General features: G+C 45.1%; 1 long non-coding RNA gene and 1 other non-coding gene across 3 annotated transcripts; one reads left to right on the top strand and one right to left on the bottom strand.

The window, feature by feature from the left end:
• Positions 1-2,063: 2,063 nt before the first annotated feature.
• On the bottom strand, positions 2,064-2,170 carry LOC128311619 (U6 spliceosomal RNA). The gene has a single exon (XR_008290154.1). It is a non-coding gene; the product is annotated as a U6 spliceosomal RNA (small nuclear RNA).
• Positions 2,171-2,242: 72 nt separating this feature from the next.
• On the top strand, positions 2,243-11,345 carry LOC128311417 (uncharacterized). 2 transcript variants are annotated; one of them, XR_008289802.1, is made up of 6 exons: positions 2,243-3,700; positions 4,143-4,334; positions 5,357-5,567; positions 6,461-6,524; positions 6,645-10,474; positions 10,585-11,345. It is a non-coding gene; the product is annotated as an uncharacterized LOC128311417 (long non-coding RNA). The 2 variants fall into 2 exon arrangements; XR_008289801.1 differs by lacking the exons at positions 6,461-6,524; positions 6,645-10,474; positions 10,585-11,345 and having other exon boundaries at positions 2,248-3,700; positions 5,357-5,903.
• The last annotated feature ends 2,091 nt before the right edge of the window (positions 11,346-13,436 follow it).

The raw sequence follows: 13,436 nt of genomic DNA, 5'->3' as shown, positions 1-13,436 counted from the left end.
AGAGGCAGACAGAGCACTGGGGAGGGGAAGGAGAGAGAGAGGGAGAGAATCCCAAGTAGGCTCTGTGCTGTCAGAACAGAGCTCAACACAGGGCTTGATCCCATGAACTGTGAGATCATGACCTGAGCTGAAATCAGTTGATTTCAAGTGCCCCTATATACTGTATTCTTATAAGAAAGTAAGATGGAGAAAAGAAAATGTTATGAAGAAAATCGTAAAGAAGAGAAAATACATTTATAGGACTGAAGTGTAAAAAAGAAATATTCTTATAAATGGACCTGTGCAGTTGAACCCTGTGTTCAAGGGTCAACTGTATTGCAGAAAGAGTTAGTTGCAGCTATGCATGGCAGCGTCATCATATCTCATGGAGCTCAGTTCTGGTCTCGATTTCTCTGTAGTATCTGAATGGCCCCAGAGAAACTCCTGTAGCTAAAACTCAGCAACCTCAGCAAAGGCAAGGAGCTGGTGACTATGTGGTCAGAATCCCCTTTTGAGGAAAAATGAAGGAACATCATGTTATACAGTAGGCCACACAATCTCCTGTATTTGCAGTTACAAGTACTTGGGTCTTAGGCTTCCTGGACTCTGGTTGGCCTCCTGTGTAAGAGTGGTGCAGTTGGAAATAGCTCCTGGGGCATTAGGCTGGTCACAAAACTCAGGGGGAAGTAAGAACTGGAAGGTGTGTGTGTGTGTGTGTGTGTGTGTGTGTGTGTGTGTGTGTTTCTGGCTGCCAGCACTCTCTTCCTTATGCCCCTGGGGAAGGGTTTTCTTATCAGGACTCCATCTTGTTTGTGTGGCCCTGACAAAGTGGTTTGGGGTCTGCTCTTGCCTTCCTCAGCAGCCCTCCTGGATCTTCTCCAAACCTCCAGCCTCAGACCCTCATAAGTGCCCTGTGAATACATTGGTGATGGGTCACTGCCTGCAGGTCACTCCATGGGTGGGTTGGTCAGTGCTGGTCCTCAGTCTCAGGACCCCACAGGCCAGGAGGGTTCTGGGCCCCCTCTCCAACTCCATCCAACAGGAACCCAGTAATCCCCCTTTGGATGGGAGGTGGCAAGTGCCCAGGCTGAGTGTTTTACTTTCTTCTGAGGACATGACCCCAATGGGCCATGACACACCTATCTTAGTTCTACATGGAAAACCTCTCCTCCTATGGCTATGGTTATGACTGAGGTGAAATCTTACCCTCGGTGTATTCATCATGTTTTCTATTAACTATATTTTCTGATGGTTTGATACCACAAGAGCCTGTGGACCTGGTGAGGAACTGGGTCTCCTAGGGTGAGCTAATTCCTTGAGCTAGCAATCAACTTGCCTATGAGCATGGTTTTGATATGTAAACCAGCAAATCCAGAGCCCACACCCCCAGCCACCTCCTTTATCAAACTCTCACACCCCAGTCCAATATTCTCCTTTCCCTAAATCACCCCAAGTCCAGACACTGGACAACTAGGGGCCACCCTTATCACTCAGAGCCCACCAAAATTATTCCAACTTTTCAATCCAAAGTTTTACTCAGCATACTGATCCTGCTTCTCCCGTTCCTTTCCATAAAACCAGAATAAAGATTCTGGTTCATGTTTTCCCCTCATTCTGTCTGCCACCTGACAGCTCCACCAGGAGCTTCCTCGTGTGGCCCTGAGTGTTATTGTATGTCCCCTCCTCTTGGGACCTGTAGGTAATAAACTCTTCTTTCAAGGACATTGGCTCCATGTCTGCCATCTCACTGTGCCTGATTACAGCAAATCTCAGGTATATTTTAAGACATCTAGTTGAGGGTAAAGGCCAGAGTCATGTGCTCCTCTCAGGTCCGGGTTTGGAATGTGGAGAGGGTCTTTTGGAGCCAGGGGGTTGTTGGAGATTAATGTTCTTGCGATTGATGTAAAGGTAGGAGAGTGGCAGAGAACCCAACATTATCCTTGAATCTTCACACCAACCACTCAGGCTAGATTGCATTATGCTCTTGGAAGTTTCCCAAGGCTTCCTTTATGCCCCAGCATGTGACTTATTCTGCCATGTTTCATGTCAGTTAAGTAAATAAATTGGTTAATAACATTTTTAAAAAATATACAGAATGCTTCACAAATTTGAGTGTCATCCTTGTTCAGGGGCCATGCTAATCTTCTCTGTATCATTTCAATTTTAGTATATGTGCTGCTGAAGCAAGCACTTGTTACTAACATTGTTTAAATCTAATTCATCTAACTGAATTTTTGTTTCCCTCTTTTAGCTATCACTCAGTGAGATGTGTTAAAATTTCCAGTTGTGATAGTGGATTTGTCCATTTTTCCATTTACTTCTGTCAGTTTTAGGTGTTAATATACTGTACCCAATTCCAATGTGTGGGTTTCCCCCCACACATATTCAAGCAAGTCTCCTACACAAGCTGGGTGTCTTATAAGGTAACTCAATTCTGACACCATCTGCCTGGAGATGGCATCAGATTCCACAGGTTAAGGGCTCATTCCCACAAGGCTGCCCTGTACTTTAGATGCTAATCTCGAGTCCAAGTTGTTACCTGTGCTTCTGACACTCTGGCTATAAGTCAGAGGTTCCCACAACCCCTTCCTTGGGTTCGATTAATTAGCTAGAGTGGCTTACAGAACTCGGGAAACTTGTTTATTCACTACATCACTGGTTTATTACAAAGGATATTAAAGAATAGGAATTGACAGCCAGATGAAGGGATACATGGGGTGAGGCCCCAAACGCAGAAGCTTCTGTCCCCGTGAGGTTTGGGGCACGACACAGTGGCACATGGAGGCATTCCGGTTTACCAACCTGGAATCTCTGAACCCGGTCCTTTGGGGTGTTTCATGGAGGCTTAATTACATGGTCAGGATTAAATTATTGGCCATCGGTGATTGGACTCAGTCTCCAGCCCCTTGCCTTCCCTAGAGGTCAAGGAAGTAGGACTGAAAGTTCTAACCCTCTAATCTCATGGTGGGTTCTTCTGGCAACCAACCCCCAACCTTAGGTGTTTTCCAAAAGTCATCTCACTAACATAAAAAAGACAGATTTATCATTTTCAACATAGAATATTCCAAGAATTTTCGGAGCTTTGTAGCAGGAGGGGCAAAAAGGCCAATTAAGATGGGTATAGTAGCATACTCAATTAAGATGGGTATACTAGATTTCTGTTGGTTAATGTTTAAATTGCCATTTCCCCTAATTTTCTGTATCAATAAACTTTACATGTGTCTCTTTTAAGGTGCATTTGATGGAATTTTTATCTAGCCTGATGTTTGCCTTTCGATTTGGAATATTTCATCTGCTTACATGTAATGGCATTAACATACATAATTTGGCTTAAACATGTCATCCTAATATTTGCTTTATATTTATTTTTACCTGCTCTAATTTCCTTTTCCTTTCCTTTCTTTTGAGATAATCAATAAGGCCTAGGTTTGGTTTTCCTCATACCCCTGTAGGCTTGACAAACACAGAGCTTCGTGAATCTGTGACTTGATGTCTTTGGTCACTTTTTAAACTTCCCAACTATCATTTATTTAAATATATCTTCTGTACTGTTGCCTTTCCTTTTTATCTGGGACCAATTGAACATACGTTGTTATTATTTTCTACGACACCTTCAACTCTTGTCCTTTCTCTTTCAGGATCCTCCATCATTTTGTCTCACCAGGCTTAATGCTGGGTATTTCTTCAGACTAATTGTTTGTTTATAGAATTCTCCATCCAGGTGGGTAACTTGCCTTTGACTCTTGAAACATAGCACCACACAGTCAGGGTAGATTCTGTTATTGCTTTAGAGCTCAGGTTGGAGTAGGGGGTTATAGACAGTAATTAACTTGTGCCAAGTCACCCAGCCTGGAAATGTCAGAGCAGGAACTAAGATCTCAGAATGGAGCCTCTGCCCAACTCTTCTTTGTGTGCTTGTTCTCTCCCAGGCTGAGGATGCTCCCTACCTCTCATCTTCCAAGAAGCAGATCCACAGTGGAGGTTTCCAAACTTTAAGCATGTTTTTGTTATATTTCTTTTTAGATGAAAAAAGTCAACGATATTTCTTCATTACCCATAAAAGTTATCACAGGACTTTTCTCTGTTATTCAGGCCATTGATGTGTTTTCTACCTTGATTTGGTTTTAATTTTGCTGTTTTTATACCGTTCTTCCTGATTTCAGAGTACATTGATAGACATCATTCCTTTCAAAGAGGACCTAGATACCTGGGTGTTTCCCAAGGAAGTATGAAAGCTGATATAAACATGGCATTTCTGGCATTCATCTTCATGAATCCATGAACAAGAGGGAGAAGCAGCAATGGATGATACTTATGTACAACCCCAAATAAGATAGTGTTAAAAATAAATTCAAGTGAGTAAATTTTAAAGATATTATTGGATTTATTCAACAATCCATTAATTAGGCAGCATGCCATCTAGCAAATGGAAAGAAGTTCCTAAGAGCTGGTCAAAATGGAAGACCTTTATAGGCAGAAAGCAACAGGACAAGGAAATTACTGACAAATAGTGGATTGTTTCAGACAAGGTGACCTTCCTTTTGGGGGATGGCAGGGCCTATTAAGCAGATTACCTCACTAGTACTGACCAGGAGATGCCAGACTGACTAGTTAAGATTACATTCCTGAGAGAGGCTGAAACTGCAATTAGGTTAGGTATTAAGTCAATGAGGTGACCTGTATTAGGTGTAATCACCTGAAATTAGGTGACACAAGCTTAGCATTAGTGACTCCATTTGGGGCCTGTTGTCTCTTCTTTAACAATGTTAAGTGATCAGTCATCATGGTTGATTTGTACTAGGCAGTGGAATACGTAACCCTGTAGTTAACTATATCTTTTTTTTTCCTACAACATGACAGAGTGTAGGCATTAATTAATGGTTGAGCAACCTTAATGGTAGTCTTGGTATTCGTGGGGCAAAAGTGTAGAAATCATTTTTAGAACTCATGGATTTCTTCTTTCTCTCCACTTCCCCACAGCATCCACTAGGCCAACGAACTGTACCATAGGAGGGGCCAGGGGCATTATTAAAGTTTTTTCCATGCTAATGTGGACATAAGGAAAGAAAGAATTACTCCATGGAGATAAATGAGGGTGAATGGGCAAGATGGAACCATGGGAGTAGGTTCAAGATCACAGTTCTGGCAAGACATATGGAATGTGCAGGAGAGACAGGTCAGGGCAGCTGTGATGGTCTTGTGTAGAGATGCTAGATTATTTTGCTGGGAACAGGTGAGATTTGTAACGTGTCTCTTTCTTTCTTTCTTTCTTTCTTTCTTTCTTTCTTTCTTCTTTCTTTCTTTCCCTTTCTTTCTTTCTTTCTTTCTTTCTTTCTTTCTTTCCTCTTTATTTCTTTCTTTTTTTTCTTTCTTCTAGGAGTTATCTGCCTCGGTCACCTAAGGGTAGGTTCAGAGAAATGATGTAAAGGGATAAGAGTAGAGGATGGCTAAAAGCAAAGGTGAAAACTGCACCCAAGGCGATGGAGCAACTTTCCACTGGATGTCTCAGCTTGGCTCAAGATGAGTGTGGGAGATGGAGGTCGAGTCTCTGGAGACTTTATCTGAGGGGCAAGCAGGATCTTCATGAGGTAGAATCTCCTGGAAATTTATAAAAAGAAGATCACGTCTAATATCTTAAGTGTTTATTTGGAGGAGAGCTTTGAATGGAGAGAAAGGGAATTTAATAAATCCCTATTTGGGGGAGCACCTGGGTGGCTAATGTCAGTTGAGTGTCCAACTTTGGCTCAGGTCATGGCCTCACAGTTCACGAGTTCAAACCCTACATCGGGCTTACTACTGTCAGCACAGAGCTGGCTTTGCATCCTCTGTCCCCCTCTCTCTGCCCCTGATCCACTTGAGCATGCTTTCTCTCTCTCTCTCAAAAAAAAAATAAATAAAACAATAAAAATAAAGAAATCCATATTTGGTACAAAATATGAAATTATGTCAATGATCCTTTTTTTTTAGCACTTTCTTTTCAAGTTCAGTAGGTGGTTGGAAAAGGATCTGTTCTCTAGTCTTAATTCCATGTTGCCACTCTTCTCTCCTATCCTCTCTTTTACCCCCTACATGCCCTATGGAAGAAAGTATGACAATACATGGCTACTGATTTCAATCCTGAGCCATTGCAGTGTACCCTTCACCCCTTTTGATGTATAAGAGAATGCTGAAGCCAGAGGAGTGGGCACAGGGAAGGGGGAGAGCTGGTTCTCCAGCACTTTTTCTGTTGCTTCTGCCACCTGTAGTTCCACTATGTGAAAACACAGGCCTAGAACTTTGTCCAGGATGCTGACACTGCCTCTGCATTGAAGGGTGTCAGCTCTAAGATGTGTAATGAGGAGAACCAGAAGGTTTGTGTCAAGGACATTACCTGTACCTAGTCCTGGGGAAGGAGGACAGGCCAGGGGTTAGCTGTCTTCTTTAGAATGAGAGTTCCTAGTGCTTACCCCACCCCTCCTTTCTGTAGATATCTCTTTGTCAGTCATTCTTCTGTACCCTACTCTGTGTGGTTTGAGTTGGAGCCAGAAGAAATGGAACATCTAAAGGTAATGCAGACTCAAGGCCCATTGTGTGTTCACACCCAGACCTACCTCTTCTTCCTCCAGCCCCCGATTTCCCTATCCCCACCAGAGCCTCACAGTGGCTTTCTCCATCTCTCTCTGCAGCTGACCATGAACAAACACTATGATGTCTCCCAGCAAACTCTTGACCTCCAGAGGCTCTGCTTTGACCCAGGTGCAGTTGACAGCAGTAATGCTAGGGCAGGGATCTGCCTGGGAGGGAGACTTAAAGGATGACAATGTGGGGAGGGGTTGGTACTGGCCCTGGACCCCTCTCAGCCTTCCTATTGCCTCTTCTCAGATTGTTGAAGACTTGGTGGGCCATGATATTGATATAATCCTGAATTGAAGAAAATGCATGGCTGCCACCCTGAAGATCATTGAAAAGAGTTCCCCCTGATGTGAGGCCTCATGCCCAGTGCTGTTTTTATGGTAGAGGATGGTACGAATGGTGTGGAAGGAGGACTTGTTTCTGAGGCCCTAGATAGTAACTGTCACTCTAACTCCTTCTCACAAAAAGCTGTTGTCCTTGAACTCGATCAACAACAAACTGTACAGGCTGGATGGCCTGTCTGACATTATACAGATGGTCCCCACAGTCAAGATCCTGAAGCTCTCCAAGAATGAGGTGGGAAGAGGGAGCCAGATCAAAGTTGGGGTTGACGGTGGGTGGTAGTGTTTATCAGTGATGACAGGAGGCAGGAGAAGGTACCTGTGTGGAAAAGTGGGGGCTGGGGGTGCAGGGGCCCACATGTCTCTCTTTCCCTGGGACTCGTTTCCAGCTTCCTCCCCATATTTCTCAGCAGACGTCAGCCTGAGAGCTGGACAAAGTGAGGGAGCTGTGGCTAGAAGGGAATCTGTGACACCTTTCCTGGGGACCTCTGCCCCTGGGAGCATGAGCTACCTGACAGTGCCCATCTGCAGGAGGCAGCAGCTATGAGGAGGACCATGTGCCCTGACTTCTCTACTCTCTCTCTCACCTGTGCTTAGAGGTCTCCTTTCCTTCCTGTGACCTGCTTACCTGTTTTCCTGGTCTGGGGTCTGTTTCTTACCCTTCTGCACGTAGCTTTCCCTAACATACTGCTATGTTCTGACTGTGTCCCCCACCTCACCGCATTCATTTGTTGAAATCCTGACACCCAAAGACGATAGTATCAAGAGGTGGTTTTTTGGGAGATGCTAAGGTCATGAGGGTGCAACCTTCCTGAATGGAATGAGTACCATTATATAAAAGGCTCCAGAGAGATCCCTAACACCTTGTACCATGTGAGGACACAGCAAAACGATGCCAGGAATGAACCAGGAAGAGGGCCCTCACAAGAAAGCGACCATGCTGGTGACTTGATCTAGACTTTCCAGCCTACAAAGTGGATAGCAGAAAATTACTGTGATTTATCAGATACCAACTTGGTAGTATTTTGTTATAGCAGCCTGAACAGACTAAGACACATGCCTTCCCATGAGTGTGTTCCAGGAAGCGGGGCTCCATCTCCTCTCCAGAACCAGAGTGACCACTTTGGGCCAGGTGATGGTGCCTGGGACTGAGAAGGGCCCTCAACCCCAGGGCTTCATGCTGAGACAGGCCTTCCTACTCCCTGCTGAGATGGTGTTCCCTCCCTTGTTCTGAGAGGGACCCTCTTTTCCTTGAACCAAATGTGTCCCCTCCTCCAATTCCAGGATGTCATAGTGGCTTTTCCTGCCCATGCTGAGGGCTGAGGTCTTGGGGGGCTGCCATCATGACATCCGTTCCTCTGACCCAATGCCAGGAGCTGGGCCCTCCTTGAGACAAACCAGGGTTCCCTGAGTCAGGGGGCCAGAAGTGGGAGACTGCCAGGGAGCAGAGGACTTTCTGAGGCAGGAATGGAAGTCAGAGAGCAGAGGTGTTTGAGGAGACAGATGGAGAGGCTTCTCAGAGGCACTGTTCCCTCCCCACCCCCACACATGTCACATCATCCAAACCGGCCCTTCAGAGGATCCATGGGTAGCCCGACAACGAATATAATCCCTCAGGCAAGGAACCGACTGAGGCAGACACAGGTGCACTGGGACCATCAGGAGGGAAGGCGGTGATCATAAGGGGACCGCAGACCCTCAGCTTCATGCTGACCTGGGACTTGACCCTCTACTCCTTCTGGGGATGGTCGCCTGCCCCTGTGGCTGCCTCGTTCCCCATGCCCAGCTCAGACTGAGTTCACACAGGTGACAAACCTTCAACCAGCACCCATCCAGTGGGCCCCCAGCCCAACACCTGCATGTTTTTCATTCCTACCTTGGGTGCCAGGGTGTTAGGGAAACAGGCTGTGGGGTTTGATGGTTCTCACCCTAAATCCTTACCTTTCAAACTTGGGCCTATTACCTAACCTCTCATTTTCCTCATTTGCAGAAGGGGCCCAATAATATCCATCTCTTGGGCAGCTGTGAAAATTGAATCAAATGAACTTGTGGAGTGGCTGTCACAGAGTCTGCACATAGTAACATTCCTGTCTCTGAGAGCAGATCGCTCCTATTGTTGCTCTCCCAATTCCTGACACCTCGATTCCCAGGAACTTTTGTCCCCTTCAGCATGAGTATCATGTAAGATCCTGACTGGGGAATGCTGTGTGAGTGTGTCAAGCATGTGCAACTCTAAGGGGGTATTGTTTGTTGTTGAAGTGGAAAGAAATTCTCAGGGTTCTGTTCATAACCTATTTTCCCTCTCCCCCCACCAAGTGTCATTGACATATAAGTGACATTCAACCACATTCACTTATTGTACCTTGTATCTGTACCTTCACCCAGACTTTCACTGCTACCCCTGTCAGCAATTCCAAGTGAGTGCTGTGTTTTGGGTGGCACTCCCAGCCCAGCCTTGGTTCAGGGGTGTGGGAATGTGGTTGTGTAGCCCTTGGGATTTTATCAATATTGCTGAAAGCCATCAGGTAGATCCAAGGAGTCTAGCCTAGTGGTAAGGGCATGGGCTCTGGAATCGGAATATGGGTTCTCTCCCAGACCCCAACACCCACTAGCTGTGCGACCTTGGTCAAGTCATAGGACCCCTCTGTGACCCAGTGTCTTCCTCTGAAAATGAGGATTATACAGTCCACTCCTTGGGCTGTTTTACAGACGAAATGAGAGTATAAAACCATCTCTGAGGTACGGTTAAGCCTCCTAATCTAGCGAAACTGGTAGATAATCTCTCCAAAAGTGGTCTCTGTGGCAGGGGTAGAGGTATCAGCCAAGCAATCTGGGGGGGGGGGTGGAGCAGGCACAGTAGGGGTATGAAAGGAATGTAGTTGCTGAGTGGCAGTGGAAGCAGGACGTTGTTGAGGGAGTGGGGCTGCCTATGTGTCCAGCTGTCCCAGGGCTCATGTTGGCCTAGTGTGTGCATCGTGAATGATAACTCTGCTTGTGAGGGACGTCAGCCCTACGGAGACCCAGAACACATTCTCTATCCCAGTTCCCACACCTTCCTGAAGCTTCTTTTGACCACCTTCTCTCAGGAGCAGCAGGAATGATGCACTTTTTCACCACCCAGTCTGGGATGAACCTCCAGTGGTCTAAGAAGTGAGTGGTCAGGCGGCATGCAGATAGAAGCTGGCAGGAGCCAAGAAGGGAATAACGGGAACTTGCAGGTAATTGTTTTGCTTGGTTATTTCACTCATTGTCACCCTGAACATTCCTGTCTCCATACACATTAAATTACCTAGTTGTTTTGAACAGGTTTACAATTCTGTTGGCCTCATTCCTTTATTGACAGATGTTTTGGTTTCAGGAGTTTTCCCAGTACACACTGACACAGGGCTCATTCTACTGCATATGTTGCAGTAAATGTGGAGCCATATTTTCCTTGCATAGATTGGGAAATGGCAGCCCTAATGGATGACATCTGACTTTTCTCTACCCCAGGGGACTTTGTGACAACCACTGGGACCACACTGGTTCTCACTTGGCCCAAGGTGAGGTCCAGGTATTCAGGCCAAGTGAGTGGAGACTGGGTGACCTGGGGATGAGACTCAGGGCTCATGGCTCTGCTGATCTCCCACCTTCCTCCCTTTACTTCCTCCAGGCCAAGCACACGATTCCAGAGGAGGCCCTCACCTAAGCTGATTCAGGATGCTGAGAACACAGCCCTGACAAGAAACTCTTGGATGTGGTCATCTTTGTTGTGTTTCTCCTCCGGTCTTAGTATAACCCTGTGAAAGAGCAGGAGGTCTGCTTGGGGTTGGAAAGCCAACAGTTAACTGACACTAATCCACCCAAAGGGCTAGTTGTTGTGCATATTTGTCTCACTCAGAATTCCTGATTCTTTTGATAATAAAGAATGATGTTGCCTGTTATGTCAAATCCCTGCAAAATCCATTTTGAGGCAGGCATTTTTTGTACTACAGGCAAAGGTAAAGTCAGAGAGGGTCGGAGACTCCTTGAGAACAGCGGGGTAGGGTCTCAAATCCTGGACCCCCTAAATCCCAGGCTGTGTGTGTGCTCCCTAGTGCCACGTAGCTGTCGAGGTGGGGAATGTTACCCTGGTAAACCTGGAGATGGTGTTCTGTGCCCCTAGCATATGACTAAAATGTTTTTATACAGAGAACAGTATAATTGCTTAGCCATACAAATGAACTTAGATACCTTTTGTGGGGCGGGAGGGAAATGGCATTAAAGAGCACATGAAAACCTGGGAACTAAAAATTACCCACATACATGGATGACATAGGATAAATGTCCTTGATATCGAAAGAAATCAATAAAGAGATCATAAATTGATATTAACCTAGAATTGTTATTAAAAGCAATAAGAGTGTCCAACCAATCTATGAAAAGCTATACAACCACGATAACTATAAAAATGTAACTGCAAACATTAGATGAGATACTAAATGAGAAAAGAAAGCTGAAGATTGTTATTTTCAGTAAAATACACATACACACACACACACACACAGAGAGAGAGAGAGGAGTCTATATCGATAGGTTGTGTATAGGAAATGTATAAAGTCATTACTTATAAAAGTCAGGTCAGGTATACACAATGTGGAGATGACCTATCTCTGAGAGGTAGGCATTTCCGTCTTTACCTCAGAGTCCCTTCCACTCCTTTGCTGGTGTGCATGGCAACTTTCAAAGACTGCAGGGTTTGAAACTCATTTGTATGGGGAAAACTCTTCAGGGTTAGTTCTGGGAGGTTCCACAGGTAGACCTTCCTTGATAACCCAGGAGAAAAGGGAAAAGAGGTGGGTTTAGATGGAGGGTGAATGTTGGTGGCCCTTGAAGGGGGAGGGAGCTGATGAGGACTTAGCTCTTTAGCCCCATAGCTCCAGGGCAGTCCTCAGGTTGTGGCTGTCTTCAGTTGAAAACCAAGAGTGCTCTTGGGTCAGAACCTTCCCAGGGTCATGAGAGGATGGGCACAGGAAATGGTACCCAGAGAGCCTTGTGCTTCTCTACTTCACTTTTATTCTCTGTCTTGACTTTTTGTATTCCCCACCCTCAGCTGAGTTCATCTGTAACTTTGTACTGTCTGGCAGTTAATCCCCACTTCTATCATTCACACTTTGGCTGGGTGGTAGGAATAATTAAAGCAAGTATACTAACAACAATAATAAAAGATACCAACAATTATAGCACATATAGTAGATAAATTACTTGGTCAAGATCATGGAAGTACTGGTTCCCAGCATCAAATGCAGGTCTTTCTGACCCAAAAGCCCCTGCCCTAACCCCTGTGTATACATTGAGTGTTCTTCTGTGTTAGGCTGGAGGCCAGCACAGGGGAGGGAAGTCACCCAAGGTCCTGTGGTCAGTGATGGGTCTGGCAACTGGGACACATGCTTGATGACTCCCATCTTCTATAGTTGACCTGTTACTATTATTATTTCTCCCATATTATTTCTTCTTCCTGAGGGCTCAGTAAAAAATTGTTTCATCCATGTCAAAGTAGAAGGAAACTAAGGAGACAGGAAAGCATGAAGGGAATAGGAAATGATGAAATGGGACCAAAGTTCACTTCTTGCTGCTACATTTCCAGATAATGTTTCAAATCTTCTACTTTATGGGCAGAGGAGGCAGTGTGGTCCAGAAGTAATACACCTCAAGTCCTGCTACATGCCAGACATTCTTTGAGGTTTTCTCCCTTTCTTCTTACAAGTCTGGAAGTAGGCACCCTTAGTCCCATTTTACAGATGACCAACCTCAGACTCGCAGAGCTGTGTAAATGTTCCAGAATCAAACATCTACCCCTTGCCATCTGCACAGGCCAACCAGAAGTCTCCCATTTGGGTGATGGATTTTGAGGGCTTAAGGACTGATAGTGGGAAACTCTCCTGATATAGAAACTGGGCGGTGTCACGTCCTCATTTGGCATGAAGATGATGGTGGAGATGAAATCTTGCACCATGAGTCATGAGCCAAGAGGCCTGGCTATGGGGGCCACATAGACTGGCTGATTCTTGGGGTGTTGAGTTGGACCCAGGAAGCAGCACAAATGGTTGCCTTTTGGAAAGGGAACCTGAACAATAGGATATTAACATGGACAACTACTATATGAAAGGTGTTTTACAGTTCATCTCATTGAATCCCAACTACTCTATGCGAGACCAATACTTACCAATGATCAGGGAACAGACATTAAAAGTTAAGTAACAAAATCCAAGGAACGGTATTGTAATTAAATTCTTTAATACACAAAGATTAGGTTCTTCCCTGTTTGTCCTATGAGCCATCATTCCACATCTCGGAAGGCATTATTATTCACTTGTTCTTGTTCAAACAGTGCACGGAAATACTTTTAAAATACGAAAACTCATTAAAAATAATCAAATGTTGTCTGCACAGCAAACATTAAAAGGCATGTGAAAAGCTGGGGGAGATCATTTCTAACCTACCTTCAGACACTTGTTTACGTATTCAATGTACAAAATATTCTTA

This window comes from Acinonyx jubatus, chromosome X (genome assembly GCF_027475565.1).
Source record: "Acinonyx jubatus isolate Ajub_Pintada_27869175 chromosome X, VMU_Ajub_asm_v1.0, whole genome shotgun sequence".
Taxonomy (NCBI): domain Eukaryota; kingdom Metazoa; phylum Chordata; class Mammalia; order Carnivora; family Felidae; genus Acinonyx; species Acinonyx jubatus.
Note: the sequence above shows the minus strand (reverse complement) of the source record. Positions and strands in the feature narration are given on the sequence as shown.